The following is a 15,764-nucleotide window of genomic DNA, read 5'->3' on the forward strand; positions in this document are numbered from 1 at the left end:
GAACTTCTAAATGCGCAATTAATTGCAAATATCATAGCCAGTTAAAGATTTGCTATTAACTGTGTGCTTGTCATTATAGATTTTGGTATTACAATTAATACCTTAAAATATGTTTCCAGAAGGTGTGGATTTTTTCCCCACACATTTTTTTCCCGCCAAAGTGCAGTGTGTGGTACAGTATGTGATGTGTGATAAGCACCCAAGTGTCCAGGTAGAGTGCTGCAGTCCTATTGGACAGATGGAGGTGTTAGTTCCCCTGTGAGGGAAGCCCCAGGTATCACATGCTTGCTCTCATTTGCAACCGACATTACTCGAAGCCCTAACGGAAGCACAGTCACGCTCCAGGTTTGCCATCTTCACTTTCCTTCACTTGCACAGCTTGTGTAAGTGTTTTTTTTTCTGATGCATTTTGCTGAGTGGAACAGAGGCACGTCTCATTATTCATTGATGCCCTTTATGGATAAACAAGCTCTATTACTCACACAGTGGATGCACTGACAAAGCACTTGGCACAAATTGGAGCATACACAAGCCAGGCAAACCCAGCTGTTGTGTATCCAGAGCAAACATCCACAGCGCCGCCCAAGGGCATTTGAAAGGCGCAGTAATTTGACTCCCCAAACCGAACTCGTCCTGCGACAAGGTGTTTACGACGGACATGTTTTTTTTTACCTAAATGTATGAGGAGGAAGTGATTTCAGATGTGGGTCAGTGGGTTGATACATGACTGGTGTTAGAGGTGCATGGATCGCTCCATTTCCCTCCAGTGTAGGATGTCAGCCACATGGTTTTCATGTCTGTACTCCCCAGGGACAGAGTAATAGAGCTATTTATTTCCAGAGAACAACCTTCCAATCACCGGTGACTTTCTATGCATCACATTACATGGTGCTGGTTGTTTGTAGAAATTTATGAGGCACTCAATTTTTAATGGTCTTATAATATATATACATGTGTGTGCGTGCGTGTGTGTGTGTGTGCGCGCATGTGTTTGTGTGCGTAGTGCCAAGCTTTCCATATCACAATTACTACTCATATACCATTATGACATAATCCATAATTTGTCCATTTATTCGTTACTGATATAGCTGCATCATGTTACTGGACACGTGAATACACTGTTATTTGGTGCGTTTCTTGCGTCTGTTAGGTGAGCGTTTTAAGCGGTTGAGCGTTCGTTTTTGTGCTCGGTAGATGCACTCTGATGTGAGCACGGCAGCGAGAGCTCCATTTAAAGGTACGGCAGGGAAGTGCTGCCTTCCTCACTGCCTGCCACGGTGATTATAATCACAGCTGCTTTTCTGATAAACTCCCTGCATCATCTGCACGTCCACCCCCACCCCCCTTCCCCCACTCCGTTTTACTCACTCACACTAAATCTTTGTCTCTCGTTTCCTTCCCTTTTCTCCCTCGGTCCCTCTCGCTCGCTCTCCCCATTCCTTTTATGAGGGCCTGTCTGCGAAGTTTCTGAGGGTTTATTGCATTTCTGAATTATGCACAATCTGTAATGACTGCCACTGGGGACAACATATGTACTCCGAGTCGCATAGCCCATACAGACTGTTATAAGAGCGTACGTGTATATATAGAGCTTATCAACACTTGTTCATAGAGTTGTGACATGTTATTTGGAGGCCATGGGACTCAGCCCTTCTAAATACGGATGTGTTTATTAATATCTTTCTCGCAGTTTTAGTAATATTGTTTACCCATTGGTCTTTGATATGCATTGTCAACTCCAAAGAATTTCTTTAGACAGTCTGTCAAACAATCATACATCTCCCGCATTCTTCGTGGTGACTGCATTTAAACCTAGTTCCGGAAAATGTTGATAGAGTATGTGTGCGTTTTCTGTCTTGAAAAACTCCTGCTTCTACGTCTGATCTCCTGTGGTCCTGTTGGCCGGGCCTGTGGTGGAACATCTACGGTATCTGTGACACAGTGGAGTGGTGTCTGGTCTGCTGAAAAGCAGCCATGTTTCTCCTCTCTTTCAGGGGCTTCTCCTCTCATGGGGCTCAGGCTGGGTCCTGTTTCAGTTGTACTGCCAAGCAGAAAGGCTTGATTCCTGTGGGAGAGGAGGACTATTGCCTCACTCTCCCCCTTAGAGCTACGCCGCAAGCATTTGTATTTGTCGCTGCTCTCTAAAAACATTCCTTTTTTCCCCTCGCATATATTTTTGAAAATAACAACCTGCTTTAAGTCTCTGGACGTTATTATTTGGCTGGACATTCCGGCACATACTGTTGCCAGTAATCACTCTGTATTAATCTGTGCTATAATACTGTCCATGCATTCAGACGGAAACATAACGGATGATGATCATAAAAGTATAATTATAGAACATTCACCCTTCTCGAATACTATAGCGTTTTGATTTATTCACTCAAAGGAGACCCTACTTTTGTAAGTGCTGCATACACTGTTGCGCGGTAGAGCACGTGCCAATGGTAGGCAGCTCCGAACCTCGAAGGCTAGTTCTTGTTCTGTAATTCATCACATGACATGACCTTAGGACTTAATTCTTGCAATTAAGCTCTGGGGCAGAAGCCTGTGTATGTCCAAGCCCCTATTTCTCCCAGCTCTGCCACATGCTGCTGCTGCTGCTGTACTTTCACGGTGAGTAACGAATGAGTTCAGGTGTGTGCCTGGAACCCATAAGAAAGATCCAGGCAGATGAAAAGTGACCTCCCATGCAGTCATGGAAAAAGGCATAGTTGTAGCGGTGGCCTTTGTCATTGTATGGACAGGCTCTGATAGTTCTCCCCCTTTAGACTGCCATTTCCTCAGAGAAAGCGCTGAACAATTAAATGTGAGCCAGTGGGCTTAGCAGCAGAGTTCATTTTAATGGCCTCAAACCTGTTCAACTGTGACCGACCGTAAAAATTCCAGAGTCGTTTAAATAGTTTCGAGCATTTACATTGGGCTTGTGAGCAGCCTCTATGCCATATTCCATAACTCACCCTCCTTGACATATTAGAAAAAGATTATTTTACACACTTTTTATATTAATGCAGGTAAATTCAATCATCCAGTTCAATTTAAGGGTTTGTTTACTTATAAGGTGGTTTCAGTTATTTGCAAGCATATAATTTACAATTACTCGTTTTATAGATTTTTGACCTTTTTTGTTGTCATGGTTGAAATGCATACAAAATTGATCGAAAAGAAAACAGGTGATTATATTTTTGGAATGTTCTCTTTTTTAAATAAAGCAATGTGAATATAAACCATTAAGAATGAAATGTTTGTTGCTACATCATTTCAGATGGAAACCATTGATGTTCCCGCTGAATGAAAATAGCATGTAATAACAAATGTTACCATATTTCTCTCTCAAATTTTTTCTTAACCTTATAATCCGTTGGTTCATCTGCCTTTCAAATAAAGTAATTTTTAAAATTTAATATCAGTAGCATACTATATGCTGCAAGTACTTTAATACCAGTTGTATACTAGCTATATGCTAATAGGACATTATGCAGAAGGGTTTTTGACCATTTTGAATGGTTTTATCACATTTCTACTCTTCGAAGAAACAAAAATGTATAGTTGGCAACGTGTGTTAGCATGTAATTACAGTCAAAACTCACTTTGACAGTAATTACATGCTAACGCGCACAAGAACCTCACTACACCTCTTAAAAATTCCGCAGCCATGGAGGTTCAAGGTCGTTGTATCAATTGTTGAGATCGACAAATAATATTCACAGCAACGATTGTTTCTTGGCTCTGCATTGCCTGAGAAAAACCTTAAATCCAAGTGCTATGCAAGTTATTACCCTACTAATAAGCTCCCCGTGCAAAAACCCGGTCTCCTCCTGTAAATCAATGTGAGAGCTGATTCACACAGCTTACATATTATCCATTCATGTGGCTAGATGAGTAGATCGAACTAAGGGTATTGCTTAGGGTTACAACACTGATGTCACAGTGTCTACAGCTTGTCACTCTTTAATGTTAATTTTTCTGACGACTTGAGCTGCTTCCTGTGTTTGTCTTATGCATTTTATTGCATTACATTTCTCATATCTTGGCTTAGATATGTAATAATATCCCTTAGTAAGCGTTAATTCCGAGGTCCTTGGTGATGCTGCATCAGCTGTTCCGGATTGGGCTTTAATGTGGTAAATGAGCAGAACTGTGAAATCCCTCTGAATCATTTCTTTGAGGCGTGTTCTGACGAGGTGAGTGTGAAATCTGCCTTAAAGGCATATCCGTGTGTGGCTTAATGGTGACATTCATGGCAATCAGACACTGAGCCCCCTTAAACCTGCGGTGAGACCCAGACATTCCATCATCCTGGTCTCCTGACTGCAGTTTCCTCTAGTCTGTCAGCCTTTGCTTTATTGCTAGTCTGTGGTGGTTAGCAGAATGCGTATGTAAGGCTAATTCATAGAGATGATAAAGGTGATGACTGAATGTAATTCATGGAGATGACAATGCAGTATGGTATTAGGACAAGACAAGCAAGGAAATTTTTATTTTATTTCCAAAAAGTGTTAAATAATGTGTGACTGTAAATAGTGATTGGACAGCCGGTCTGTTCACTGTGCCTTCCAAACACAGCAGCACCGTTCTGCAGTGTTCGGAAGAGGTGAGTTTGTGACCAGAAGCAAATGCTTTTTCTACATTCATGTGAGTGCGTGCTATTCTAGATGAAGGAGATAATGCTGTGTGATGTTAGTACTCTTTCAGTAAGAGAACCTAGAGGAAACTGAATGTGTATTCAGGAAACAAAATGTTCAAAATATGTTACCTGTAATAAGGTACTGGGCAGGATGGATGCATCAATGGCCCGGGATAAATTAATGAGCGGTCTCTGTTAGTGAACCTGCTTTCTGCCCAAAAGGCCCCCACACCCTTCAGTAGCACTGAGTCACTGTATCCTCACGTCTGTAGAGCTCAGCTGGCCTCCAGCAAAGTGTATCCAGCAACATTGTTCCTGGATGGTCCTCAGCATGGCACTGGTTGTGTCTTGGGTAGCTCCAGGAACAGGAGAACTACTAGCTACTCCCTGGGGGGGCTGACACCATCTGAAATAATGACCACACACACACATACATTGTTAACAGAATCATCAAACGACAAAAATGAATCAATTTCTCTTGTGTGTGTTCTCTGTAAAGGCAGTGGAGCCCGGGAATATACTTTAATGTAATGTAATGTAATATATAATATGAAAGGAATTTAAGTGTTCTGGCTGGCGTGTTATTTGACTGGGATTTGAGATGAATGTGTTCTGGATTGATGTATCAGTAAGAGTCAAGTCTATTTGGTGTCAAGTGTCCTGGATGAGTTCTATGGTATAATGCTGCCCAAACTTGTATGTAGATACTCTGATCTGTAGGCCGATATCTTTCAAACGGCTTTTCCCTTGAATTGTATCTTTTGTATCAGCTGGTCCCCACACTATAAGTATTAGTGAATCTGTACAGAATACTTCATCATTGTCTCAAACACAGTCTGTTTCTTTTTGGGTGAGAAGGCAGGGATATGAGTCCCCAGTTTATGAGAGATGGTCCACTGGTTGAACTATGTATATTTAAATCTTAAACTCTTCTTAAGTCTTTTTGCAAAATTCAACATTCTTGAAATTAATATTCTCAACTGCTTGCTGTTTATGATTTCAAGTACAGACTAAATTATGGGCTTGTGAATTTCCTTTGGCTTGTTCCTGTTTTTGTTTTTTTTTCTGAGAAGATACTCTTTCTGAATTGTGCAAACATTCCCTTTTGACAGCTTTGCGCTTAATATTAAATAAATGCTGTCATATTAATAGCAGGCAACAGTCAGTGTTTCCATAAACACGATGAGCACTAGTCATGCCATATCATGCACAATCAAGTCCAATATTAATTAAAGTATGACACTTTCACTCTCGATACATTCAACAACTGTTGCATATTTTATTTTCAGGAATTTTAATTAAGTAATTATTTTTTTCACCTCCCTCCCTGCTCATAAAGGTTACCAAAGAAACTATAATTCCTCTGTGAGCTGTATCCTTAAATGTATACAAAGGTCCGAGTGTATTCATAGATTACAGCTACATGCACATGTCAGTATTGGATGTTCATAACAGGCCATTTAGCTTTTAAGTAGGCTGAGTAATGCCATTTGGAGGAGAGGCTTTGAATTGAGCATGGCTAGGAGTGTTTGTTAATTTGCTATTTCCCTTGTTATTTCTGCCAAAAGCGTGATGCACTGTAGCCAACTAAAGTTTACACACCAGACACATGTCTGAAGCACTAAATATCTTCATTACAATAGTTCATTTTGTTCTCTTAGCTTAGCTGTACTTAGTTGTCATAACAATTCTAAATAAAATTGTATGCTCACACATAAATCACTGTACTAATTGTATTGTTTGGCTTTCTCCATAGGCTACCAATTTGCAGTAGACCAAAATAATGGTCTACTAGTAGATGCTGTACAGTGAAATCATGAGCATGTTAATATATATAAAAATGTTGCTCAACATTGTCTTTGCGATATGGCATTCCACCCATGTGACTTAGCTACACGTTCAGTTGTTCTTTGATTTACTCATGTAAAGAGTCCAGCTCCAGCCAGTCCTCATCCATAAACATTTCTATAGTGAGAGACATGACAGTATAGGATTGATCAATATAGTGTACAGTTGTGCAGTGTGCCATAAGATACATAATAATAATAATAATAATAATTTATTTGTGTTTTTTGTGGTGGTGGGGGGAGGGCATAACTGGTTGCAATGGTCTCTGACCAAATTTAATCTGGCTTTGCAACTACTTATGATGAAACACACTTAATTATTTTTTTAAAATAGATTCCTTTTTTCCAGAGTAGCAGTATGTGTGGAATCTGTAACCTTTGGAATCTGGAGATTGTGAGATGGGGTGCAGAAAGGGGACCTTTGGGGTTCAGCATGCGGGCCCTCCAGCTGTGTTGTAATTGTGATAATGTTCAGGACATTTCCTTTTTATCTCATAGCAACCGTTTGAACCGTTCTCCAGAGCATACGTGTTCATTGCACAGAACTCTTTCTGCTCCATTTAAAAGGCTTGCTTTGATGACTATGGGCACAATAATTATGAGGTCACCATATCAGACTCATTTTACAAGTGTTCAGACCCCCCCAGCTGGCCCACCACACACACGCACACGCGCGCGCACATACACACACACACACACACGCACACACACACACAAAAAACAAATAAAGTTATCTGAGTATAGCATCTGATATCACCATATTACCCTAAAATGTCCAACAATCCTACAGGATTGGCAGGAAAAGTTGACTTGTGGGGAAAAAAGTTTCCCTGTTGGTATTACACATTTATGGTTTTCCCAAAAACTTGAATCACTTCAGATTTGAAAATGAGCAATTTGTTGAGAAAACAAGCAACGATTTTAGTTTAGGGATTTGTTAAAAAATCAGACGCGCCAATGTTTTTAAATGTTATTAGCATCGCAGCTAATGTCACCTTACCTAATGTCATTCGAAAAGACAAAAACAAACACTTTTGCTTGTTTAGCTAAAGAAAATATTTGGTCAGCCCCAAATGGCACGCCGCGGGGGAACTTGACCAATAAAAGACAGACGAATCAGGTGGACGACACAAAAACCGCTGCGTGTGACATGTGGCCCCCACCGCTAATGTGTGCGCTCTTCTCAGAATAGTTCCACGATGGTCGGAAAATGTCGCTCAGGCAGATGATGGAGAGTGCTGCAGTGGGTGATGTTTGTGTTGCAATTAAAGTGATGTATTTAACTACAACCATCCGTCTTATTCCAAAGCTATTTTTGGGGCTTGGATAAGAGCACGTCGGGCTTATTTTATAATGGTGCTTTTATGACTCCGGGGAGAGACTGATGAGGCCTCCGTGTTGGACTCGCTGGCACGGACTGGCACCCGTCCTGGAAGGGACCTGAAAGGAGAACCAGTCCTCTCTGCAGCTCTGCTTGCCATCCAGGGGTTTGGTACCCGCCATCCCTCCATGGCCACGCCACTGGCTTTCATGGCTCGAATGAGCCAAAGGCCTGTGGAGTTCTGCGGCATCTCACCAGCCTCCCGCTGCAGCTGCCCCTCGGCCAATGGCGGGCTGCGTTCCCCTCAGCCTCTCGGCCAATGGCAGGCTGCGTTCCCCTCCCTTGAGATCCCCACATGTGCTGTTATTAATCAAGTCACAGTCGCTACGGGTTGTGTACGGGTTGTCATAGGAGCAGCATGCCTGTTCACTGGAAGTAAATAAATGGAGGAATGTTCTCACAAACATGTCATCAGCGCTGTAGTATATGCAACCCATAAACTGGGAATTTATTTTACATATAAATGTGCATCACTTAATTAACTGTTTCTCGGTTTTTTATCTCTTCCGTACTTTCTGGCATTCTCATCATGCCGCAATGCAGTGTCATGAGAATGGCCTGCATAAAATAAAAGGAAGTGATGATGCTCGGCTGTCCACTTTGAGGAGAAGAGCTTTATGAAAACCTCAAAAAAGCAATTTAGAATATACGCTTTCAGGGCATTTACCATGAAGCAGCTATTGATAAACGTGCTAGTGAATACTGCATATTGGCAATCAATTTGGTCTCATTGGGCTAAATTCATTAGTTGATTGGTGACCTTCACCAAAGGTAATAAAAATGTCTGCTCTTTGATACTGTGAACTCGTGGCCTATAAACTATACTTGATTGTATTGTAAAGAGTTGATTAAGTGGTAGTTAATCGTTAATGGCAAATGAAATGCACTTCAGTAAAGAGATTTACCGTTGGTTGAAATAGGAGCCCCTGCAGCTGAAGCACTTGTAGCTCTCCTCCTGCCCCTCATTAGGGAAGTCAGACATCGCACCTGATGAAAACATAAGCTGTTTCATGTCAAACCTTTTCATGCCAAACTGTTTTTTTCCCCACATTAACTTAGATAAATCAGTGAATCTGGTAAATTTGTGTTCCATCCACAGAATTGTAGACTGGCGTGTCAAACTCCACTCATATTCAGCACAGAAAGATTCTTAAGGGCTTGAACATGAAAATCATTTATAATTAGTCAGATGATTTCATAATGAAATGCAATAAGGAGTATGAAAGTGGAAAGGCCTGGTGATCTGCTGTAAGTGCAGCGTTACAGCCCCCGCAGTGAGTTTGCTGAGGGAATAAGACGTGTAAAAATGAGCCTCACACATGGGACCATGCATCTGCGCTGATCCTTCACTGCCGGCTCTCGCTCTGCTGTCAGCGGTGCCTCCCCCTCTTCCAGGAACCGGGGCCTGCTGCGTTCTCTCTCCCTCTCCCTCTCTCTCTCTCTCTCTCTCTCTCCCCCTCTCCCCGCCGGCGCGCCTCCGCTCCTCCCAGAACTCGGAGCGCTCGCTCAGTTCCAGGAAGGGCGAGCCGCCGCCCCGCGAGGCGAGCGGGGAACCTGATCGCGGGGTCCTTCTCCAGAAGGCCGTTCTCACGGGCGGGCGGGGGCCCGTCGTCACGGCCACCCCTATTAAAACCAGCGGAGATCGGCGAGGGGGGGGAGGGGCCGGGGAAAACAGCCCCGTGCAATGCTAATGCCTCAATGCCAGACAGCGCTTAGGGCCAGAGCGATGGACAAGCACCACATCATTGATTCATCGGGGATAGATGGGATAGAGCACAATAAAACAACACTCCAATTTGAGTGTCCATTACAAGACACCGTGGGCCACTTGAGATATTACGAACGTAGCAAATTGATCAAATGAATACAGTAGATAATAAGCATAACCTGCTCTGGGAATTCTTGGTAGTCGTTGTAATCATGACTTAATTGCCATTCCTGCTACCGTATTAGTCACAACGCACAAGGCCTATTTTTTTTATTGCAGCATTCTTGTTATTCTTTTCATTTATTATGTATTTTTAATGCGCTGCACACTGACGCTGAATATTGCACAGCTGGAAAATTTCACTTTCGCCATAGCGTTTTCCCAGACAGCGCCCTTCATAATTTACTGGGTGAAGTTGGAGTCTGTAAATACCTAAGACGTTTAACGCGGTCTGCTCCAGGAGGAGCGTTCCTCAGAAACGGCGGGGGATGGCAAAAGAGGGCCGTTTTTAAGAGTCCGAGGCAAAGGAGCTGGCCGTTTCAGTTTTACTGACGCGGGCTGATGTGGGGCGCGAGCGGGCTGGCATCGGGGAGGTAATCGAGCGGTCCGAGGCCTTGGCTCGGAGCGCTCTCCTTCTCCGCGGGGCTGCAGCCTGCGGGGAACGGCGCTGAAATGAACCTGTTTGTTCGGCCCGTTCCCCCCGGTGAGCAGAATCAGTGCCTGAATGAGCGACCAGACCTTGAGAAGCTACTGTCTGTCTCCATACTGGATCACGACACTGCTGGCAAGCCCCTGAAAAGACTTTTAAAAGCATGAATGAGCTTTTTCCTCCTAAATGTATTATTATTATTATTATTTATTTATTTTTTATTTATTATTATTTTATTTTTTAATAAATGTTTTGGTTGGCCTAATTAAGTGCTACTATAAATTCATGTAATTTATATTGATGGTGTCTGTAAATGAGGGGAGCGAAACGTATGTTTTTATTGTCCCTTTGCAGTCTCTTAATGATGTGGCCTTATTGCAGATTGGCCGACAGCGTTCTTCAGAACGTGTTTGTGCTGTGAGACACATTTCAGTGGGATATTTCAGATGTGTCTGGTTTGTCTGGCGGTGCACCAGGCAGCTTTAATCATGCCTCCGGCGTCTCGGGGGACCCATCGGCAGGAACGCAAGCAGCTTTTTTCTTTTTCTTTTTTAAGTGGGCCCTTCACGCGGATCACATTTCGAGCTGCGCTCCCATATGCTCGCTGAGCCCGTCCGTCGCGCCGGAGCCAGCGAGGACGCGTCCGGGGTCGGAGGGGGCGGGGTCTGCGCGGGCGTCAATCACGGAGGCGTCTCGCAGCGACGGCGGCCTCCCGTTTACCACGGAGCCCGAAAGGTAAGCGTTTCCAAAGCGGCAGGCGTCAGCGAGGGCGCACCTCGTGCGTCTGGGAGGAAAGCGGCGGCGGGTCCTCGTCTCCGCCCTCCAGACAGGGAGCGCAGCGGATTGAGCGGGGTCTCAATAACGCAGTGATGGTACTGTAAGATGAAAAAACGCAGGGCCAAGTTACAAGAAATAAATGAGGAACGGTTGGGTAGCATTGCTTTAGAATATAGCTTGTTTCATTTGTGTGAGGTAAGATAATACAACAGTATTGTTTGTTGTAACTTGGCCTCATTTTGGTATCAGTCCTTTTATTGGCAAGCCTAGATTTAGCAAGTTTTAATTAATGAACTATAGACTGTGTTTTGTATGTGTGAATAACTTTTTTTATATATATATTTTTGGGCTTTATTTGATAGAACAGTGTAGAGAGACAGGAAGAATCAGGAGGAGAGAGAGGGAGAGACGTGCGACAAAGGTCGGCGCTCAGATTCGAACCGCCGACGTCAGGGCTCGCATTGAGATTTGGGATATCGCTCTACGGGCTGCTCCACTAGAGGCCCCCTGAAAATGTGTTTTTATTGAAATATATCTTATTCTGTGCTTGTTATGAGTAACTGATAGTTATGATGCATATAAATGTATGAGAGTGACATGCATACTCATACAGTACATACATGCAAACACACATACGTTGTAGCTGAAAGAAACACATAGGCGTGATTCAGTCATTTTTCCTTTTCCACGAGTTATCAATAGATGAAAGTGCTCATCATATTTTTAAATGGATTATGATAAGTGTTTTTAATGGATTATACTGTATACACCAGGGGTATCCAATATGTCGATAGCAGAGGCCATGCTGGTAGATCGAGTTAAAAGTTTTTCATCCCTTTTCCCTGCCGCTTCTGTCTGACAGACAGGTACACTCGCTTGACATGAAATGAGGCCGACCTGCTGCTGTTGCAAACTTTGCTTACATTAAGCATGCCCAATCATGATGTATGTAAGGTTGTGCACTGAAGATTTTGTGGTATGGTCACGTCACTTTTTGTGGTATGGTCAATTTGCGTTTGTCCAGATATGACACTGGTCCAACAGTTTTACTTTTATGCCAATACAGGCAGGTCTACAATTGTACTTGATTTTGGAAATAGTTAAAACGACACACATGGTACAGGAAAATGTAGGCTAATTAAGCTAGTAGCTTTATAGCATGCTATAAAACTAAAAAAAATGCTGGATAGTGGTTGCATGCAAAATAAGTACTGAAAACAAATTGTTGGATTTATTAAAAAATTGTGTAATTTGCTTAAAATTGCAGACTGTACTTGCAGTAGTAGTAGTCCATTAGTATTTATACAAGGTTCTTGATGGAATTGTAAGGTAAATTATCATAATACAAATATATAACTTAACAGCAACCTAATTGTGAAATAACAGAAATCTGATCAAGATGAGTGAATGCACTCGAGGGAAAAATTGCATGGTGGCAGTTGGAGCCAATGTGTAAAACCCTTTGACTATAATGAAATGTGCATACATATATTTTCAAACCCACTGAAATATGACTTTGACATAGATGGCATGATAGCGATAGATGCATGGAAGCAGCTTTCTGGGTCCCCCTGGAGAGAGTGAGACATGCAGCGCACTGCGTGAACCCACCTGCTGTTTGAGGGTCCCAAACAGGCATGGGGTTTGTACATTTTTATTTTAGGCCCTGTAACGGAATGGGCTACGGCACAGCCTTTTGTATATGGCAGTTCACCTGCTTTATGTAGCTGCAGTCCTACTATTGTGCGACAGCTGTGCAACTTTAGCTGTGGTGAACTTTAAACCTTCCTTCATTTATGGTGTGTGTGTGCTTGTTTTTTAATGAACCCAGAGATCCGTAGATACGTTGAACCCAGAGGTCACCCTCCTCATGCAAAATCAAAATTTTTGCTCTCAAGCATACAGTGGTATTTTCAGACAGGTAAATATAACTATTTAAAAAAACCGTTTCCTGGAGGGAAGTAATTTCCCACTGTCTGATTGGCTGTGGTAGCAAACTCAGTTAATTCCACAAAACGTTAGCCTACTGTGTACACAAACTTTATTTTGACTAAAAATACTAGTAATGGAACCACATTCCTGTTACAATCTCAGCTTTACCTTTGGATTTGCTGTGAGTACTCAAAAACCGCACAGCTAAATGATTAGCGGGCTCCCAAAATAGCGGTTACGCGTTAGAAAAATTGCAAATGGAAGTACATATACGTAAAGCATATGCACAATGTGAAGAGCTCACAGTTTGATTTCAGTGACATGGGTGAAAGTACTGTAAAGCTAGAGCATTTCCATTTTAAAAAGCATCTTTCTTAATGCCTTCCTCCCCTGTTATTTCAGCACAAACATTCATTTTAGACGAGGACATTCCCAACCAGGGACATGCAGTGAAAGGACAACTTATTTTGAGTTTTGAAATGGTCTAGAAATGAAGCCATTTGAGTTATTTGTGCCACTACTTTGTGCCACAAAGTCCCATTACAGATACTAACAATCCTCTCCATACTTAACTATGAACTGAAATATGAAATCAATATTTCATCATCAGCAAGTTGTGTACTGTAAGAAGGTGTACAAGATAAGGTGAATAAAATTAATTTCAAGATTTTCCTACCTGATTTCATTTTATTGAATTCTACAGGATTTTTTCTCTCTCAGTAGATTACATAAGGTATATGAACAGCTTAGACTTTTGTGTTTAATTATAAGTATGAAAGTGTTACCAGTGTGCTTGTTTACTGTAGCTTTAGCACATTTCTGGCTTGAATTTACGTGGTCATTGTTTAACTAGAGTGTACTGCGATTGCACAGGTATATTGTCAGTGTAATGAATGACTGGGAAGGGAATTAGCCAGAAATAGAAGACATTGCCCAAGGTCTTATGTGCCAGTACGCAGGCTCTCTCTCTCTTCCCCCCCCCCACTCTCTCTCCCCCCCCTCTCACTGTCTGTCTGTCTTTCTCTCAATTCTCCTCATGGTGCTGTTAATCTGCTAATCCACAATCGATAGCTGCCTCATCTCTGGTTCTGCGATAAAAGCATCTGTCTGATAATGATATTTTCTTCCACATGCCTTGTAAAAGAAGCACCTTTTCAGCTGTTTGTCTCCGTGCTCCCTATGTGGGCCTGATACACTGGTATCGATTCCGTCTGTTCTGGAAGCCTTTTGTTGCTGTGTTTACTGAATAAAGACAAATGTGAAATTTGAATACATTTGAATTTGGAATCGATACGTCTGAATAGAGGACCACAATGCGACAGGCAGCTTGTTTGGTTGTGTAGGTGCGAAGCGTGTATTATTTACACGAAACACCCAGTGAAATGCCATGTAGCCATCTACTCTCTGTAGGTCCCACAAAATCTACAGGAGTGACGAAAATGAAAAATGAACATGAAATGAAATGAAAGCTGTGTGTTATATGACAGCCACTAGAAACGGGTATTGTTTAAGGTGGCAGTGCCTTCGACTGGTCCGCTGCTGTTCCACACGAGCGCTGTTGAGAAATCAGGCTTGATAGTATCCAGTAGGATGCTCAACACTGCTAACCTCTGACCTTTCTCACAGTACCACCAGTCTGTTCACCATGTCTCTGTCTTTAATAGTGGCGGTGTGGAGTTGCGTGAGTGGCAGCGGCCACACACACGCTGGCCTCTCCTCACCGTAATGCTGATTCCACCGCGTCATTCCGGCCAGCCCTGGTGACTAGAGTCCTGCTTTATATGGACAGCTGGGATCTCCAGTCAGCCGCGTTTGTCTGACAGACCTTCTGTTGTTTTGCAATTACGCTGATAAATCTCTCACTGACAGGCATGATGTTTGATGTTGTGAGATCTGCTTTATTTCTGAGTCGCAGCAGGTGGCTTTTGTAATTCATTATGGGGAAATATTGCATTGGAAGCTGTGTGGACTGTCAGCCATTTTTCTCCCATTAAAGTTACGGAATTTTTGAGAAGGTTAAACAACGAGGAACGACGTATCTCCGTGTCATCTTTAATCATTTTTGAAGGTTTGAGTGAATGTTTTTTCATATTTTAGTCTCATCCGGTCTCTTTGTCTGGTGCACATAGCCAGTTTGTTTCTGGGTGTATAAATGAACACACAACTCTTCAGAATCTGCATTGTAGTGATTATTAATTATGTGTATATTAATGACCCCCTTTACTGGAATCTGTATAGTGAAATCTGGAGAGCAGAACAGGCAGACATAAGGATTAAGTTTGAATGGTTAATCTAACACTGATGTCACCAAAAGAAATATATGTTAACCAGATGCTAATGGATAGCTTCAACTTAGCCGAAACCAAATAAATGGTATTTCAAATAAATTGCATTTGTTGATGTACATGCCCATCTACTTAATAGTTTATTATAAATAGTAAGGGTACTAGTGTTCTAATAAAAGTCAGTAATATATTATTTTAAACAACATGTGTCTCATACTGTACGTATTAAAACTCTTCTGAATTTGTCTGAAATGAGAGAAAGAGTGAGAGCTGCCTCTAAAAAAGAGTGAGGTGGGCGAGAGTGATAGAAATAGCTGACAAGGGAGTGGGAAAGAAAGGATGAAAAAGAGAGAGACTGTTGGAGGAGGGGCGACGAGAGCGGCAGATCCACGAGCCGCCGGCAGAGGGAAACGACTCCTTGTGCGCTTGGCCCCTCCCTCCACTCCGCCTGCCTGAAAATACTGCAGCTCTCTGTTCTGTGCCTGGCTCTGTGGGAGGAGAGAGAGAGAGAGAGAGAGCCAGAGCATGTGCAGGAGAGAGAGAGAGGGAGAGAGAGAT

At 42.5% G+C, this 15,764-nt stretch overlaps 1 protein-coding gene across 2 annotated transcripts in view; it reads left to right on the plus strand.

Annotated features, from left to right (window-relative positions):
* Positions 1–15,764, plus strand: part of LOC135261416 (RNA-binding motif, single-stranded-interacting protein 3-like) — a 299,499-nt gene that overhangs the window by 122,450 nt on the left and 161,285 nt on the right. The gene's annotated exons all lie outside the window — the stretch shown is intronic.

Source organism: Anguilla rostrata, chromosome 8 (genome assembly GCF_018555375.3).
Source record: "Anguilla rostrata isolate EN2019 chromosome 8, ASM1855537v3, whole genome shotgun sequence".
Taxonomy (NCBI): domain Eukaryota; kingdom Metazoa; phylum Chordata; class Actinopteri; order Anguilliformes; family Anguillidae; genus Anguilla; species Anguilla rostrata.